Source organism: Tamandua tetradactyla, chromosome 12 (genome assembly GCF_023851605.1).
Source record: "Tamandua tetradactyla isolate mTamTet1 chromosome 12, mTamTet1.pri, whole genome shotgun sequence".
Taxonomy (NCBI): Eukaryota; Metazoa; Chordata; class Mammalia; order Pilosa; family Myrmecophagidae; genus Tamandua; species Tamandua tetradactyla.
The window spans coordinates 69,007,621-69,027,895 of record NC_135338.1 but is presented as its reverse complement, the minus strand read 5'-3'; the positions used below and the strand labels follow the sequence as shown (position 1 = coordinate 69,027,895).

Sequence of the window (20,275 nt, the reverse complement as noted above, 5' to 3'; positions counted from 1 at the left end):
AGCAGCTTTTAGTTGTCCATCAGTGCAAGAATGATTAAATAAATTATGGCACAGTCATATGATGGACCACTATGCTGCTATTTAAAAAAAGAGGTGCCTGTAGATGTATTGATATGTAAAATTATTGAGAGAAGCACAGATTGCAGAATAGTATGTTTTGGTTGATCCAGTTTATATTTTTAAAAGGTGTTTAATATTTGAGATACATAGAAAAATGCTTGGAAGACTTACACACCAAAAATATTAGAGACTATCTCTGGGGAGGGTAATGTATTGACAGATGGTTTGGTAAAGAAAGGGCTTCTGCATATTCTGAATTCTTTACACCTCCTATATTGAGTACTTATTCAACTTTTTAAATTTGAAAATAATAAAAAAGGAAAGTAGAAACAAGGAGAAAGGAAAGCAAAAGATCCTCTCAGTCAACAGAAAGAACCAACAAAAAATACTCAGTCAACAAAAAGAACCAGCTAGGGCAGACAAATCCAAACCATTCAGTAATCAGTTAAATTTTCTTAAATTAGCAATATGTATACATGGTAAAAATTTAAATGGTACAAAAATGTATATGTTCACTGTTTATCTTTCCCCATTTGTCTTTTTCCCAGTTAATCTTCCTGAGAGATAAGCGTTAAACCATTTGTGTGTATATCTCTCTATGTATCAGTAGTTAATTATGTCTCTCCCTTTTGAATTACCATCCATATAGTACTTTATATTCTTTTCTTGAACTGTTGTACCTTTCTGTCTTACTTTATAGCTTATTAAGCATGTTTTTTATTATCTCAGACTCCCCTACAGCATCCAGTAAGTGTCTTTGTAGCTTAGTAATTCATTAAATATTTGTTTAATGATTATCCTCATAAATGAGTTCCTGTGGTCATTGAAGGCACAAGAATTGGGGAACTCTGTGTATAAAATAATGATGATATATGTAGCCATCTTGTTTAGTGTCCCCTAATGCAGGTGTTTCATTTTGCTAAAGCTTCCAGAATGCAATAGAAGGGATTTATTAAGTTATAAGGCCATGAAAATGTCCAAATTAAGGCATCAAGAAGAGGATACCTTCACTAAAGAAAGGCTGATCCCATCTGGGGTTTCTCTGTCACATCTGATGGCCCTTTGCTCCCAGGTTTTATTGCTTTCAGCTTCTGCTTCCAGTGGCCTCCTCTCTGAGTGTCTGTCTGTCTCCAAGCGTCTCTAGACATCTCTGTTGAGGTATCTGCTCTATGTCAGCTCTCCAAGAATCTCCAAACGTTTGCATCCTAGCTTCATTTCTCTGCTCTCCATGTCACTTCTCAGCTCTCTGTGTTGGCTCTCCAAACATCTGGGCTTTCTCCAAAATGTCTCCTTTTTAGTGAAAGGAATCCAGTAAAATAATTGAGACCCCTTGAAAGAGTATGGGCCACATTTCCATGGAAATAATCTAATCAGGAGGCCCCAGCCACAATTGAGTGGGCCACATCTCCATAGAAGCAAGCTAATTAAAGATCTCACCCAAGCAGTCAGTCTACCCCCCCCCCCCCAAATTGGATTGGGATTAAAAGAGCGGGACTTTTCTAACGTACATAACAGTTTCAAACCAGCACAGCAAGGTTCTTATACTTAGGCGTGATTGAGAATGATCTAGGAGAGCTTGTTACAATTGGATTTTGTGACCTCATCTTTTAAAATTCTCAAGCAGGTGGTATGAGGTCTACATTTTTCTGAGTTTCTCTGCAAGCAGTCTATGGAGCTCTCTTGGATAAACATTGTCTTAAGGCATTGTATGCTACAGAGCTAATAGGCAAAGAGTTTACAAGTTAAGTTAAGCTATTTAGGGAACATAACTAATGTACTTGTAGTACCAAGTGAAAGAAATCAACTTTGAGGCCTCTATACCTTCTGTATCTAAATGTCATATGCAGTTAGTTCGTCATGATAATGTTTAGGTCATCAAGTAAAGATTAAGTGTGTTCAATTTTGTTAAGAAAAAGGAGCCTATAATTTAATAAAGATGTTTGTGAATTCTTCAGCATAAATATAATAATTTTATAGAGCACAGTTCTCAAAATTTTGGCTTCAAGTTTGAGACCCACGTTTGAGAAACATGACATTAGGATTAAATGCTGCAGTCACAGAGCCAACTTGTAAACTTAAGCACAAATGTGGATGATGAAATTGCATGCTTATTAATATTTTTACATTATCATCGGTGTTTAAAACCAAAATTTTAAATTCATGCAATAAATTCACAGTAACCCAAGAATAGATTTAGGGACCCCTTTTGGAGAAGCAATGGTTATAAAACATTGAATCCTCGAGAAACTTGTGAATTTTTTGTGGCTCCAAAATACCATAAACTGGATGGCTTTAAAAAACAGAAATGTATTGTCTCTCAGTTCTGAAGGCTTAAAGTCCAAATCAGAGTGCCAGCAGAACTGTGTTCCCTCTGAAGTCTCGTTTGGGCTCCTGGCAGTGGTTTGCCTGCCGTCCATAGCATTCTTTGGCTTGTGGCATAACTCAGTCTCTGTCTCTATCACATGACTCTTCTCTGTCTGTATTCAGTTTCCTCTTTTTATCAGCATGCCAGTCACATGGATTTAGGACCCAGCCTCATGTAGTTTGGGCCTCCTCTTTAACCAACATCTTCACAGATCCTGTTTCTAAATAGGGTTGCATTCATGGAACAAGGGGTAAGGACTTGGACTCTATCTTTTTTGGCAACACTACTTAAACCAGAACAATCTAATAATCTGATAGGACCAATTAATGGAATTTTAAAAATTGAAGTAACCATTCATTTAACAGAAACATATTGAATGCCCTCTCTGGTTTATGACAGGCTAGGAATGGGAAGAGGATGGGGAGAAGCTTTTTAAGTAAGATGCAAAGAGCTGAAGATGAGGATATGGTAGCTCAGTTGGGGGGAAGGTAAAGAAAAAGCAGCTTGGAGCTAGGGGTTTGGGAGTCTGGAGGATAAAAATATTATTTCAGAGACGTGCAGCTTTGTCATATTGTTGCTTCGCAGTTAGGATTTTTGCCTATTTCTCCTAGAAATTAAGGAGAATCTATTCACTGTCATTGGAATGGGATGCGTCTCAAGAAATGTTGGAAAGTTCTAATGTATTTTTGCTTTGTTAGTTAAGCTACAGCAGACCTGTTGATTAGATACTGTCAAAAAATATTCCTGAAAGGATTTTAGGCTGTTAAATACTTGGTTTGTATTTGTTGGCTTTTTTTTTTTTAGAGGATCTAGATGTAATTTTGTGAATTATAGAAAAGAAACTTAAGAATAGCAAGAGGGCAGTTTAATGTAAAATGGGCAAAATTGCTTTAGTTCTCTGCTCTAAGAGCTTTTAAGAATTTCAGTGCTAAACCTTTAAAATCAAGCAGCAGAAAACTCCCAACAATTCAGGTCTAATGTAAATGACAACTGTTATAATCCTCCAAATCACAGTATAATAAAGTAACCATGAAACATTGGCATTACCCTATATTATTTTCTGCTTGAACTGAATGGCAATTTGTTGCATTATATAACAGTGATGAAATTAAGTGATGTTTCTAGTAAGAGAATTTTGCAAGTATAATGTTTTGGTATTAAATTCTATTTGTGCATTTAGCAATTAAAATTATTGTAATGATGACATTAAAAGGGATAGGGCGCTGTCAAAAAGGATTTCAAGCTTAATTATCTCTTTGGTAACGAAATGCATAATCTTCCATTACAACACTTATTTTCTTACGGTAATTGGTTCATTTGCTCTCTGGTTATCAATTTAACTTCCAGACCACAAACAGCTGCTCTTACATTGTATTTAATTGGTGTGAATACTGTCTACAGAGTAGTTAAAATCCAGAAAACATTTTAAAGGCATTATTTTATAATTCATGAAAGGAAAAAGTAAAGGATGAATTGAGCATTGTTTGTGGTGGTGTTTTTTTTTTTCCTGAAAGTCTGTTTACTGAAAATACATACTATAATTATATTTATTGAAATTTATTTTTTTTTTGAGGAGGATTTGCCTGTGTTTTCCAGAATTGCTTTTCTGCCTTAGGGAACGCCTCAATTCTTTAGGCTCAAGGAATATGTTAATTTCTTGGAACTCTGGTACCTTAGTGGTTAAGAGTGCAGGCTTTGAAGATAGAATTTTTTTTAGTATGTTACTATTTAATTTAAAGAATAGGGGTGCGGACAAATTTGTGTGTATATGTGTGTCTGTGTCCGTGCTTACTTATACATTTAAAAAATGGAAGAATTAAACCATTAAAAATTGTAAATGGTTACCAATAGGGGAAGGAGGAAATAAGGTGAGGGAAACAAGATTAGAAGCTATACATTTGTGACTATACATTGTTTTGTATGTGTATAAAATTTTACAAAGCAATTTCTGAAAATGAAAAGTAAATTGACAGTATGTTGAGTGATAAGCTGGAAATGAAAAGACAAACATTATAATGCCTGAGTAATACGAGCTAACTATAATGTACACACTGAGAATTGAATTCAAGAGAATAGGTTATCAGGGAGAGACTTATTGTATATTCTCCTAGATTGTAAGTTCCTACAGCAATCGCATCTATTCCTGAGCTGTAACAATTATTTCTAAATTATAAGATGCTGAACTTGTTGTATATAACTTGGTCATTCCCTGGAACTTTTGGTATCTGTGTGACACCCGAGACTCAAAGCTTGAGTTCTTCAGCTATGAAAGTCAGCATTACTCTATTCAGCAACTGATTAAAAAGCTGAAAAAGAGATCACACTTTAATTAGGTATATGAATGAAGCAGATCTGGTTAAGACTAAGATAAATCAGGTAAAGGTAAAAGGGTAAATGATGATGATGATATTGACTGTGTTTTAGAACTTCAACTTCTGTGTGAGACCAAAGGAAGGGATGTTTATTTGGTGCAAAATTTATGTTTTCTATAGCATGCTGTCTAATTTAATTTGTATGGTCAGTTTATTCAAATGCCATAATTTCATGGAACTTTTAATAGGGAGTGAGATCTTGTGGGTTTTTACAGGTTTTTAGTGTGAAGCCCCAATACACTCCAAAGTAATTTGAACAGAGAATAAAAAAAAATTTGCAATCCCTCCTTAAGGGACTAGGAGAAATGTGAAATATTAAACTTCCCTACCTGGGGAATTTGGAATATTCCAAATATTCCACAGATATTGGGGACTGCCAGTTTGGTAGGCGAAGCCCTTGATCTTGGGTCTTGCCCACATGTAATTTATTCCTGCAAAGGAGAAACTGAGCCTACTTATAATTATGCCTAAGAATCACTCCCAGAAAACCTCTTTTATTGCTCAGATGTGGCCTCGCTCTAAGTTGACTTGGTACCATATACGCACTGCCTACCTGCCCTACATGGGACACGACTCCCAGGGATGTAAATCTCCCTGGCAGTGTTGGACATGACTCTCCATATGAGCCCAAACCCAACACCCTGGGATTGAGAAAGTCTTCTTGACCAGGAGGGGAAGAAGAAATGAAACAAAATAAAATTTTAGTGCCTGAGAGATTTCAAATAGAATCAAGAGGCCATTCTGGAGGTTATTGTTATGCATTATAAATATTCCTTTTTAGTTTTTAGTGTATTAGAATAGCTAGAAGAAAATACCTGAAACTGTTGAACTGTAATCTAATAGCCTTTGATGCTTAAAGATGATTGTATAACTCTATAGCTTTTACCATGTGACCATGTGATTGTGAAAACCTTGTGGCTTACCCTCCCGTTATCCATTGTACGGACAGATGAGTAAAAATAAGGATAAAAGATAACTTAATAATAGGGAGGCATAAGGGGTATAGGATGTTTTAGGTGTTCTTTTTTACTTTTATTTTTATTTTCATTTTTTTGAATAATGAAAATGGTAAAAAATCAACTGTGGTGATGAATGCATGATACTATGAACTATTGTTTGTATTCTTTGGATAATTATAGGGTAATTGAATGTATCTCAATAAAATTGCATAAAAAATTTTAAAAAGCAAGCTGAAACAAATGACTCTAAATGATTATCCATTCAGCAGGATAGCCATATAGAAAGTTACTATTCAGAGTTACGGTTATTATCACAACTGAATTTAAAACATGGTATTTGAATTACACATACTAAGTGGGATACAATCTTAAGAACAGAAGAACTGCAAAAATCTTCAGCTTTTTCATCATCATATCATTGTTGAGTCTACTGGGTATAAGATACAGTAAATGAGTAAGTAGGTTAGTGTCATTGAGAACAGATTTTTGGCATAATAAAATGATGGTGCACGTGTAAAATTGTTTTAGTTAAAATCTGTAGTCGAAATCAATTGAAAATATCAGTATGAAATTGTGATTACTTTTATCTTTAAGAAATACATAATTCATGGTTTTGTCCACAGAAAAACCCTAGAAACAGTGGTCAGAAGGTCTTCAAGACCACTAGTCTCATGTCAGAAAGGACTCAGGAGCCAACTTTATGAGGCTTCCATTGGCCAAAGATGGGATAGAGCATCAAAGAAATAATAGCTTCAATAGCTTAAAGCAAATCAAATATAGTCCTCATTATTTGTGGGTTCTGTATTTGCAAATTCACCTAATCACTAAAATGTACTTGTAACCACCAAAGCAGTACCCGTGGTGCTTTTGTGACCATTCGTGAACATGTACAGAGTTACAAAAACTTTGAGTCCTCTGACACATTTCCAGCTGAAATCAGACAAGCCAGCATTTTCGTTTCAGCTCTCACACTGTGAACAAGTGTCCTTTTCACAGTTTATTTAGTACAATTTTTAAAAATGCATTGTTTGAATACCCCCAAGTGTGGTGCTGAAGTGCTGTTTAGTATTCCTAAGTGTATGAAGGATTTATGGAGAAAATACATGTGTTAGGCAAGCTTTATTCAGGCATGAATAGAGAGAGAAACCCTGAACTTCATCGGCCTTCTTGAACCAAGGTATCTGTCCCTGTATACCTGTGACTGGACATTTCTGTAGACTTGTTGTAATTGGGGCATTTTCTCGGCCTTGGAACTGTAAACTTGCACCTCATTAAATTCTCCCTTTTAAAAGCCATTCCATTTCTGGTATATTGCATTCCGGCAGCTAGCAAACTAGAACAGTCTCAAAGAGTAGGTGCGGTTCTAAAATATGGACACGGTCTTCCTTACCCCTGTGTTCTGAATTGTCTTAATCCCGACCTGATCAGCTCCGTTCTTATCTCTAAATACCAGGTTATACATATATAAAACAGCCCCTCAAAATCCTACACTGACTGACTTTAAAAATAATGTTTATTGGAGGCTTTTTCCTAAATGTAATAAGTGCGTACAACCTATAATGTCATTATCTGAACATATTTTTGGAAGATACCCCCTAGAATCTTCTGTGTATATGTGTACATGGATATTGTTTCGTTGTTCTAAATAGTGTATTGTCCATATTGTTTCATTGTATAGCTTGCTTTACTCCCTAAACAATATATCATTTTCCCATGCCATATTTTATTTTATGGTGCAATTTTTTTTTTATAAAGGGAAATTTGTTAAGCTGCGGGTTTATAGTTCTGGGGCCATGAGAGTGTCCAGATTGGGGCAGGTCTATAGAAGTGTCCAACTTAAGGCACCAACAAGACATTACCTTCACTCGGGAAGGGACGATGAAGTTTAGGGCTTCTCTCTCAGCTGGGAGGGCACATGGCGAGCATGGCAATATCTGCTGGCTTCCTCCCGGGCTCCCTGTTTCATGGGGCTGCCTTGGGGACGTTTTCTGTCTTCATCTCCAAAGATCTCTGGCTGCATGGGCTCTCTCGTCTCTCATGCTTTTTTCAAAAAGTTTCCTCTTTTAAAGGATTCCAGTAAATTAATCAAGACTCACCTGGAATGGGTGGAGTTACATCTCCCTCTAATCAAAAGTTAAAACCCAAAACCGGCTGAGTCACATCTCTGCAGAGACAATCAAGTTTTCAAACCACGATGCTGAATAGGGATAAAAAGAAACAGCTACCTCCACAAGATGGATCAGGATTAAAACATGGCTTTTCAAGGGTTTATAATCCTTTCAAACAGGCACAAGAAAAGAGAAAGAAGACATCCAAATTTCTTCCTTTTTCTTTTTTTTAAAAATTTTTAAATTAATTTTTAAAATTAAAAAAATATGATGAAAGAAACACAAACATTCTTAACATATGATCATTCCGTTCTACATATATAATCAGTAATTCACAGTATCATCACATAGTTGCATATTCATCATCATGATAATTTCTTAGAACGTTTGCATCAATTCAGAAAAAGAAATAAAAAGACAACAGAAAAAGAAATAAAATGCAAACAGGAAAAAAAAATTATACCATATGCCTTACCCCTCCCTTTCATTGATCACTAGCATTTCAAACAATTTATTTTAACATTTGTTCCCCCTATTATTTATTTTTATTCCATAAAAAAAAAATATTTTGCTAATGGATGGTGGTGATGGTAGCACAACATTGTGAGTGTAATTAACAGCATTGAAATGGGTATCTGAATAGGATTAAAACAGGAAGTGTTAGAATATGTATATAGTAAGAGAATTAGAATTTTGTTTAAATTCATGGAATATATTACACAAACAGTGAACCCTAAGTTAAACTGTGGACTTCAATTAGTAATACAGTTATAAAAATGTGCCATCAATTGTAACAAATGTTCTACGCCAGTGCAAGATGTTGGTTGTGGGGTGGTGTATGAGAATCCTATATTTTATACATGATTGTTTTGTAAACCCACAACTTCTCTAATAAAAAATAGATTAAAAATAATAAAGACTATACAGTCAAGAATTGGGGGAGAAGTTAAAAAGAAATACTAACATTTTGTAACTCCTAAAAGGCAGTGATTATCAGAGGCTGGTAACATCACAAAACAAGAGACCATCAGACATTGTGAGCCTCCAGATGGAATGGTGTGATACTGCCTATGAAGTAGTCTTGAAAAGAAAAAAAAAAGGACCTGACTCCAATCAAACAAGTCAGCACTCTCGTTTCAGCTCTCATACTGTGAACGAGTATCCTTTTCACAGTTTATTTAGTGCAGTTAGTACACTGAGCTGCCAGTTCACAGGAAGAACATGTTAAACATGGGGATGCAGTCAGCAAAGACAGACTGCAGGAAATTCTGTAGAACCATGCCTTGGTTTCTTCAACAAATAAGTTATAAGGAAGGATAAGAGATAACTTAAGATTAAAAGAAATTTAAACAAATTAGGTGGTTCGGTGGTAGAATGCTCACCTGCTATGCAGGAGACCCAGGTTCAATTCCTGGCCCATGTACCCCCCCCAAAAGAAAAGTTAACCAATACCAGTGTAAGATCCTTTTTTCCAATTCAGTATTTAAAAATCATTTTTAAAATTATAGGTATATGGCAGCTAGAGGGGACCCTCTAATCAGGAACAGAAATGGGTGAAGCACTGGCAGTGTAGGAGGAGACACAGAAGAAGGAGTCACCAGCAGAGCTCTGGTTCAGAGAAGGTGGCTCTGATTAGAGGCCTAACACCGGGACCCCACGAGGTCCACGGGATTCTGGCCACAGTGATGATGAGGCCCAGTCAGCCTATTTTAGCAGAGCTGGAACTCCTTCTGTGCCACATCTACCAGGGTATTACTTTACCCTGAAGAGAAACGCGACTTCTGCTTGCTCCCCAGACATAACTGCATGCAGCCTTCTCATAAAGGAGAACATCTGACAGTAAGAGCTGGAGCACAAAAGACTACTGCTGCTAGAGGAGGACAAACAGAAAAGTAAAATAGCCAGGATGGGATTTAATGCATCTTCCTTGCTACATAAAAGACAGCTGGATTTTCTTAATGACATCAGTTATTGCTGTCTAACCCAGGAGCTGTGATAGGAGCTGCATGTAGAGGAAAATGGTCCGGATTCAGAGCTCAGATCCCTCCTCTTTATCAAGCAACCGACTTAATCTCAATCCGGCGGGTACCAACAGGGACCGGTCTTCACAGTGAATGACATTAAAGTCAGGGGCTCCAAGTATGGTATCATCCTCCCGGGTGGTCAGCGGACCCTGGCACGCACTGTGAAAATGCGCGAAAGCCTCTGCTTTACTCTGTTCAACTGGAAGGTGAATTCTGTGTGCTGGGCCTTGCCGAATCACTTGGATTCCTACATTCTCCTGTACCTTGTGGGAATCACAGAGACCCTAAGCTGTGCCACTCTCCTCTAAGCATTGCTTTCGATGAGCAATCCAACAGAACAACCCCCTTCTGCAGTTTCCAGATCCCCAGTGCCTTGTAACCTTGAGTGATCCCTTAACATTCAGGGAAATAACTGCTGCAGTGCAGGCTTGTATTGGCCAGTTGGTGTGGTCCTGTCACACCAACATGGTGACAGGACACCAGCAGTCATTTGGGACAGCAGTCCGCTGTCGACACCCCTGTGCTGTGTAACAGCTGTCGTTCTGGGAGGATGTTTGCCATTGATCTCTGCTCTCAAGATCAGGGCAAGGGCTGGAAGACTATCTGCCTGTTCCCTGACTCTGCTGTGACCTCTGTACAAACCCTCCAATGCCCTATGGCATCAGACATGGCTGGAAAGGTCACGTTGTGGGACCTGAGGGCCACTAAGTGTGTTAGCCAGTATAAGGACCATGAGTTGTCCCTGCATGTGCAGGAGGAAGAAAAAACCTCGGTGGCAGTGGGCCAAGACGGCTACACGAGGATCTGGAGCTAGCACGACGCCCACTGCTGAGAACCGTATCCTCCCCACACTCTGCCTCCTAGAGGACAGCCCCACTGTAAGCTCTTCTACGCTCCAGGGCTTCAGGAGTGCCGGGCTACTCAAGGCCACCCCGCAGGACCTTTACTATTTCTCCTGCAACTAATTCTGTAGTGTGCAGCCTGGAGGAATGAGTATTTTGCTGAAAGGGATAAATTATTTTCTCTAGCAAGTGTGTTTTAAATGGATGCTCCCTACACGCAGATCCCATCTGTACAGCTGCTGGTGTGAAAGTGAAATAACTGTCAGTAAAGTTATGTTAATTAAGTTATGGGCTCAGAGAGCTTGGAAGTCCTTTTCATAAAGGGTGCCCATTGCTCTTTCTCGTTGAATTCCTTAGAATAGCCTTTCCAGTTGATTTGTTCATTTGTTTTTTTAACAAAAAGACCTTTTTCCAAGTACTGAAGATTGATGAAAACAAAAAAAAACTGGTTGTCTCTTCTTTCACCAAAAGTACTCTCATGAAGCCACATGATGAGATCGAGTGAAACTGTGTTAGGTTAGGTCTGGGTCACGTGCTTGAGAACACTAACTGGATGGAATAAGAAGGGGGCAGTCATTTCTCTGAGTCTCTACAGAGCAGATTTAAAGGATGGAATTTAGAGTCATTAAACCTGGCCTTTTTGAATAAAACTCACTCAATACCAATAGCAGATCTCTGGGATTCTCATTTTAGTGTCATTTGTAGGCATTTAAATGCTAGCAGGTTTTAAACAGACAGGACTTCCCATACCTTTGTTAAGACACCTTTTAGAACATTAGGTATAGCCACTATTATTTCTATTAAGGTGACTTGAATATGAGATTTAAGAGCTCAGCAAAGAAGGCACTTCCTGGAAGATGGCGGCTTAGTAAGACGCGCGGATCTTAGTTTCTTCTCCAGGACACCTACTAGGGGAGTAGAAACGATACAGAAAGCGCCCAAAGCCACAACAGAGATAAAAAAGACAGCGTACCCCATCCTGGAACGGCTGGCTGGCTGAGAGAGGCAGCTCGGGTGAGATCGCCGGGGCGCGCGGGCCTTGCCGGGCGGGGTGGCAAGCGGCCGGAGTTGCTCCCTTCCCCCTTCCCGGGCCGGCTGGGAGGGTTGGAGAGGTGGTCCCCTGAGACCAAGGCGACTGGTGCCCACACCACGCGCAGCCCCCGGACCAACTGAGAGAATTGGATCGGAAACCCCCAGGCCGCGGAGAACGGTGACGGGTGGGGGAGGCCCCTTCCAAACCCGTGACTCCCGGGGAACGTGCACTCTCTCGGGCGGGCCGCTGCCGCTGGCGCCCTCCCGCCACGCTTGTTGCCCAGGGCCGACTAGGAAATTCGGACGGGCTCTTTCCCTGGCTGCGGCGACCAGCAACCCTCCCTGCGTTCGGACCCCGGGCCGGCTCAAGCTGTTTCGGCTAGCGAACCCCCAGGACGGCGAGAGTTTTCCAAAGTTTAAGGTCCCACAGCACCTTTTACTGGTGGGACCCGCAGACAAACGGGTGCCACGAGCGCCACCTACTGGGCAGGATAAGAAAAACAGAACCCAGAGATTTCACAGAAAAATATTACAACCTTGCTGGGTCCAACACCAAGAGAAATCTGAATAAATGCCCAGACGCCAGCAGCAGAAGATAACTGTCCACGCTCAAAAGATTGAGAATATGGCTCAGTCAAAGGAACAAACCAATAGCTCAAATGAGACACAAGAGCTGAGACAACTAATGCTGAATATACGAACAGAAATGGAAAACCTCTTCAAAAATGAAATCGATAAATTGAGGGAGGACATGAAGAGGACATGGGCTGAACATAAAGAAGAAATAGAAAAACTGAAAAAACAAATCGCAGAACTTATGGAAGTGAAGGATAAAGTAGCAAACATAGAAAAAATAATGGATAGCTACAATGATAGATTTAAAGAGACAGAAGATAGAATTAGTGATTTGGAGGATGGAACATCTGAATTCCAAAAAGAAACAGAAACTATAGGGAAAAGAATGGAAAAATTTGAACAGGGTATCAGGGAACTCAAGGACAATATGAACCGCACAAATATACGTGTTGTGGGTGTCCCAGAAGGAGAAGAGAAGGGAAAAGGAGGAGAAAAACTAATGGAAAAAATTATCACTGAAAATTTCCCAACTCTTATGAAAGACCTAAAATTACAGATCCAAGAAGTGCAGCGCACCCCAAAGAGATTAGACCCAAATAGGCGTTCTCCAAGACACTTACTAGTTAGAATGTCAGAGGTCAAAGAGAAAGAGAAGATCTTGAAAGCAGCAAGAGAAAAACAATCCATTACATACAAGGGAAACCCAATAAGACTTTGTGTAGATTTCTCAGCAGAAACCATGGAAGCTAGAAGACAGTGGGATGATATATTTAAAATACTAAAAGAGAAAAACTGCCAACCAAGACTCCTATATCCAGCAAAATTATCCTTCAAAAATGAGGGAGAAATTAAAACATTCTCAGACAAAAAGTCACTGAAAGAATTTGTGACCAAGAGACCAGCTCTGCAAGAAATACTAAAGGGAGCACTAGAGTCAGATACAAAAAGACAGAAGAGAGAGATATGGAAAAGAGTGTAGAAAGAAGGAAAATCAGATATGATATATATAATACAAAAGGCAAAATGTTAGAGGAAAATATTATCCAAACAGTAATAACACTAAATGTCAATGGACTGAATTCCCCAATCAAAAGACATAGATTGGCAGAATGGATTAAAAAACAGGATCCTTCGATATGCTGTCTACAGGAAACACATCTTAGACCCAGAGATAAACATAGGTTGAAAGTGAAAGGTTGGGAAAAGATATTTCATGCAAATAACAACCAGAAAAGAGCAGGAGTGGCTATACTAATATCCAACAAATTAGACTTCAAATGTAAAACAGTTAAAAGAGACAAAGAAGGACACTATATACTAATAAAAGGAACAATTAAACAAGAAGACATAACAATCATAAATATTTACGCACCGAATCAGAATGCCCCAAAATACGTGAGGAATATACTGCAAACATTGAAAAGGGAAATAGACTCATATACCATAATAGTTGGAGACTTCAACTCACCACTCTCATCAAGGGACAGAACATCTAGACAGAGGATCAACAAAGAAATAGAGAATCTGAATATTACTATAAATGAACTAGACTTAATAGACATTTATAGGACATTACATCCCACAACAGCAGGATACACCTTTTTCTCAAGTGCTCATGGATCATTCTCAAAGATAGACCATATGCTGGGTCACAAAGCAAGTCTTAACAAATTTAAAAAGATTGAAATCTTACACAACACTTTCTCGGACCATAAAGGAATGATGTTGGAAATCAATAATAGGCAGAGTGCCAGAAAATTCACAAATACGTGGAGGCTCAACAACACACTCCTAAACAACGACTGGGTCAAAGAAGAAATTGCAAGGGAAATTAGCAAATACCTCGAGGCGAATGAAAATGAAAACACAACATATCAAAACTTATGGGACGCAGCAAAGGCAGTGCTAAGAGGGAAATTTATTGCTCTAAATGCCTATATCAGAAAAGAAGAAAAGGCAAAAATTCAGGAATTAACTATCCATTTGGAAGAACTGGAGAAAGAACAGCAAGCTAACCCCAAAGCAAGCAAAAGGAAAGAAATAACAAAGATTAGAGCACAAATAAATGAAATTGAAAACATGAAAACAATAGAGAATATCAATAAGGCCAGAAGTTGGTTCTATGAGAAAATCAATAAGATTGATGGGCCCTTAGCAAGATTGACAAAAAGAAGAAGAGAGAGGATGCAAATAAATAAGATCAGAAATGGAAGAGGAGACATAACTACTGACCTCACAGAAATAAAGGAGGTAATAACAGGATACTATGAACAACTCTACGCTAATAAATACAACAATTTAGAGGAAATGGACGGGTTCCTGGAAAGACATGAACAACCAACTTTGACTCAAGAAGACATAGATGACCTCAACAAACCAATCACAAGTAAAGAAATTGAATTAGTCATTCAAAAGCTTCCTAAAAAGAAAAGTCCAGGACCAGATGGCTTCACATGTGAATTCTACCAAACGTTCCAGAAAGAATTAGTACCAATTCTCTTCAAACTCTTCCAAAAAATCGAAGTGGAGGGAAAACTACCTAATTCATTCTATGAAGCCAACATCACCCTCATACCAAAACCAGGCAAAGATATTACAAAAAAAGAAAACTACAGACCAATCTCTCTAATGAATACAGATGCAAAAATCCTCAATAAAATTCTAGCAAATCGTATCCAACAACACATTAAAAGAATTATACATCATGACCAAGTAGGATTCATCCCAGGTATGCAAGGCTGGTTCAACATAAGAAAATCAATTAATGTAATACACCATATCAACAAATCAAAGCAGAAAAATCACATGATCATCTCAATTGATGCAGAGAAGGCATTCGACAAGATTCAACATCCTTTCCTGTTGAAAACACTTCAAAAGATAGGAATACAAGGGAACTTCCTTAAAATGATAGAGGGAATATATGAAAAACCCACAGCTAATATCATCCTCAATGGGGAAAAATTGAAAACTTTCCCCCTAAGATCAGGAACAAGACAAGGATGTCCACTATCACCACTATTATTCAACATTGTGTTGGAGGTTCTAGCCAGAGCAATTAGACAAGAAAAAGAAATACAAGGCATCAAAATTGGAAAGGAAGAAGTAAAACTATCACTGTTTGCAGACGATATGATACTATACGTCGAAAACCCGGAAAAATCCACAACAAAACTACTAGAGCTAATAAATGAGTACAGCAAAGTAGCAGGTTACAAGATCAACATTCAAAAATCTGTAGCATTTCTATACACTAGTAATGAACAAGCTGAGGGGGAAATCAAGAAACGAATCCCATTTACAATTGCAACTAAAAGAATAAAATACCTAGGAATAAATTTAACTAAAGAGACAAAAAACCTATATAAAGAAAACTACAAAAAACTGCTAAAAGAAATCACCGAAGACCTAAATAGATGGAAGGGCATACCGTGTTCATGGATTGGAAGACTAAATATAGTTAAGATGTCAATCCTACCTAAATTGATCTACAGATTCAATGCAATACCAATCAACATCCCAACAACTTATTTTTCAGAAATAGAAAAACCAATAAGCAAATTTATCTGGAAGGGCAGGGTGCCCCGAATTGCTAAAAACATCTTGAGGAAAAAAAACGAAGCTGGAGGTCTCGCGCTGCCTGACTTTAAGGCATATTATGAAGCCACGGTGGTCAAAACAGCATGGTATTGGCATAAAGATAGATATGTCGACCAATGGAATCGAATAGAGTGCTCAGATATAGACCCTCTCATCTATGGACATTTGATCTTTGATAAGGCAGTCAAGCCAACTCACCTGGGACAGAGCAGTCTCTTCAATAAATGGTGCCTAGAGAACTGGATATCCATATGCAAAAGAATGAAAGAAGACCCATCTCTCACACCCTATACAAAAGTTAACTCAAAATGGATCAAAGATCTAAACATTAGGTCTAAGACCATAAAACAGTTAGAGGAAAATGTTGGGAGATATCTTATGGATCTTACAACTGGAGGCGGTTTTATGGACCTTAAACCTAAAGCAAGAGCACTGAAGAAGGAAATAAATAAATGGGAACTCCTCAAAATTAAACACTTTTGTGCATCAAAGAACTTCATCAAGAAAGTAGAAAGACAGCCTTCACAATGGGAGACAATATTTGGAAATGATATATCAGATAAAGGTCTAGTATCCAGAATTTATAAAGAGATTGTTCATCTCAACAACAAAAAGACAGCCAACCCAATTACAAAATGGGAAAAAGACTTGAACAGACACCTCTCAGAAGAGGAAATACGGATGGCCAAGAGGCACATGAAGAGATGCTCAATGTCCCTGGCCATTAGAGAAATGCAAATCAAAACCACAATGAGATATCATCTCACACCCACCAGAATGGCCATTATCAACAAAACAGAAAATGACAAGTGCTGGAGAGGATGCGGAGAAAGAGGCACACTTATCCACTGTTGGTGGGAATGTCAAAGGGTGCAACCACTGTGGAAGGCAGTTTGGCGGTTCCTCAAAAAGCTGAATATAGAATTGCCATACGACCCAGCAATACCATTGCTAGGTATCTACTCAAAGGACTTAAGGGCAAAGACACAAACGGACATTTGCACACCAATGTTTATAGCAGCATTATTTACAATTGCAAAGAGATGGAAACAGCCAAAATCTCCATCAACAGAAGAGTGGCTAAACAAACTGTGGTATATACATACGATGGAATATTATGCAGCTTTAAGACAAGATAAACTTATGAACCATGTAATAACATGGATGGACCTAGAGAATATTATGCTGAGTGAATCCAGCCAAAAACTAAAGGACAAATACTGTATGGTCCCACTGATGTGAACGGACATTCGAGAATAAACTTGAAATATGTCATTGGTAACAGAGTTCAGCAGGAGTTAGAAACAGGGTAAGACAATGGGTAATTGAAGCTGAAGGGATACAGACTGTGCAACAGGACTAGATACAAAAACTCAAAAATGGACAGCACAATAATACCTAATTGTAAAGTAATCATGTTAAAACACTGAATGAAGCTGCATCTGAGCTATAGGTTTTTGTTTTGTTTTGTGTTGTTTTGTTTTGATTTTACTATTATTACTTTTATTTTTTTCTCTATATTAACATTCTATATCTTTTTCGGTTATGTTGCTAGTTCTTCTAAACCAATGCAAATGTACTAAGAAATGATGATCATGCATCTATGTGATGATGTTAAGAATTAATGATTGCATGTGTAGAATGGTATGATCTCTAAATGTTGGGTTAATTTCTTTTTTTCCGTTAATTAAAAAAAAAAAAAAAGAGAAGGGATAATTGGAGATGAAGGGATACAGACTGTACAACGGGACTGGATATAAAAACTCAGAAATGGACAGCACAATACTACCCAATTGTAATGCAATTATGTTAAAACACTGAATGAAGCTGCATGTGAGGTATAGGTTTTTTGTTTTTGTTTTTTTTGTTTTTTTTCTTTCTATTATTGTTTTAATTCTTATTCTGTTGTCTTTTTATTTCTTTTTCAAAATCGATGCAAATGTACTAAGAAATGATGAATATGCAACTATGTGATGTTATTAAGAATTACTGATTGTACATGTAGATTGGAATGATTTCTAATTGTTTTGTTAATTCTTTTTTTAATTAATAAAAAAAAATAAATAAAAATAAAAAAAAAAAAAAGAGCTCAGCAAAGAAAATTGGCTTTGACTTTTTACAATCTAGTAGAAGCAGTTTGTGAAAAAAGTGTTGAATGAACCTGTCTTTCTACCAAATAAAAAAAAACTAGAAAATTTTTAAAAAATCAGTGGAATATTACAGTCAACTCCAAGTTAAACCATGGACTAGAGTTGATAGTATAGTTATAAAAATGTGCTGTCATCAGTTGTAACAAATACATGACACCAGTACAAGATGTTAATAATAGGGTGGTTTTGTGGGAATCCTTTTTTTATGCATGATTGTTCTGTAAACCCACAATTTCTCTCATAGAGAAAAAAAAACTAGAAAAAAAAATAGCCTTTTAATGAAATGTGAATAATCACTGGATAATTGATGATATTAAGGAATTAATGTTGATGGGGGAGAGGTAAGTCTTTTTAAAAATTTATTTTTATTGAGAAATCTTTACACACATATAATTCACACATGGTGTATAATCAGTGACTCATAATATCATCACATAGTTGTGTACTCATCCACATTATCATTTTTAGAACATTGGCATCATTCCAGAAAAAGAAAAAAAGAAAAACTGATACATCCGATACCCCAAACCCTCCCTTTCATTGACTACCAGTATTTCAATCTACCCAATTTTTTACCTTTTATTCCCATCATTATTTATTTATTTATTTTCCCTTATTTTTTCCTCATCCGTCCATATCTTGATAAAAGGAGCATCAAACACAAGGTTTTCACAACCACACAGTCACGTTGTAAAAGCTGCATTGTTATACAGTCATCTTCAAGAATCAAGGCTACTGGAACACAGTGCAACAGCTTAGGTGTTTCCCTCCAGCCACTCAATACAGCATAAACTAAGAAGGGATATCTAGATAATGAATAAGAATAATCTCCAGGATAACCTCTCGACTCTGAAATTTCTCAGCCGCTGAAACTGTTTTGTCTCATTTCGGGGAAAGTAGTCTTGATGATGGTATCATGGTTATATTGAAAATGGGAGTTCTTGTTTTGCAGAGTTACATACTTAAATATTTATAGATGAAATAATATCCCATCTTGGATTTGCTTCAAAATAATCTGGGTTAGGAATGGATTAGGATACAGATGAAACAATTTTGGCTGAGTTGATAATTGTTAAAGCTCAATGACCAGATATAGGGGGGGTTTGTTATTCTGTTCTCTTTATTTCTATGATATAAAAAGTGAAATTAAAATTAAAAAAAAAAAAAAAAAAAACGGGGTGGTTTGGATTCAGACTGCCTAGATTCAAAATCCAGATCTGTTACTAAGCTCTGTTATCCTGTGAGAGTAGCTAAATAATAGAGTTGTTGTGAGAGTTAAATGGTAATAGGTACAAAGAGCTTATGAATATTAGCTGTTAATTACCACATATCAAAGACATAAACTAAAGTCACAAAACTCCAGTTGGTTTAAGATGATAGTGTGTTTAGGAATAGTCTCACTGACTATTAATCTCTTAATTAACATGGTTCAGTGGTAGAACCAGAACTAAATGATAGGTCTCTTAAATCCCAATCATTCCAACTACCTTATAGTAAATCATTATTGAGGAATATCCTTAAATATCTTGTTCTTGAATAGGAAGACTCAGGATTGCAGTTTTGTTCATTTTTCCTCCATCTAAAATTTATTGCCGTTCGAATGAAAACCCTAGACTGTTCTTGTCTGTTTTGAGACGGAACAAGGAAACAACAAAAATTAAATTTAAATTTCATCTGAATTAAAAAGAGAGCCCACAGAAATAAGTTAGGAAAATTATGGGGAATAAAGGAATGAAAGAAGAGTACTTGTTTTACCAAATTTAAAATATATTGTATAGTTACATTAAGAGTGTGATTGTGGCCCAGGGAAAGACAGATCAACTAAACCAATTAGTGTTCAGAAAAAGACCCAAGAATACTTTGGATTTTAATATTGAAACTTACGTTTCAAATCAGTTACCCTATTGGGACAACTAGACCTGCCATTTAGAAAAATATAAAACTGAATGCTTACTTGCCTTAGTGAATCCAAGATTGCTTTATAGAAACACTAGAAGGAAATGTGACTATTTTTGTTGTAAGGAAGCAGAGAAGGCTTTGGAGTAAGAATAATAAAATGCAGATACTAAAAGGAAAGGACTGATAAATTTTATCACATAAAAATTTAAAACTTTGCTACAACAGCAGGTGACTTAAAAGGCAAAAGAAAAAAAAAACTGGAAAGAAATAATGGTACCGTATATGACA

The 20,275-nt window shown here is 37.2% G+C and overlaps 1 protein-coding gene and 1 pseudogene across 5 annotated transcripts in view; both read left to right on the top strand.

Moving 5' to 3' along the window:
- NEO1 (neogenin 1) overlaps positions 1-20,275 on the top strand; it is a 278,077-nt gene that overhangs the window by 150,483 nt on the left and 107,319 nt on the right. The gene's annotated exons all lie outside the window — the stretch shown is intronic.
- LOC143652691 (DDB1- and CUL4-associated factor 4-like) lies at positions 4,763-11,566 on the top strand (annotated as a pseudogene).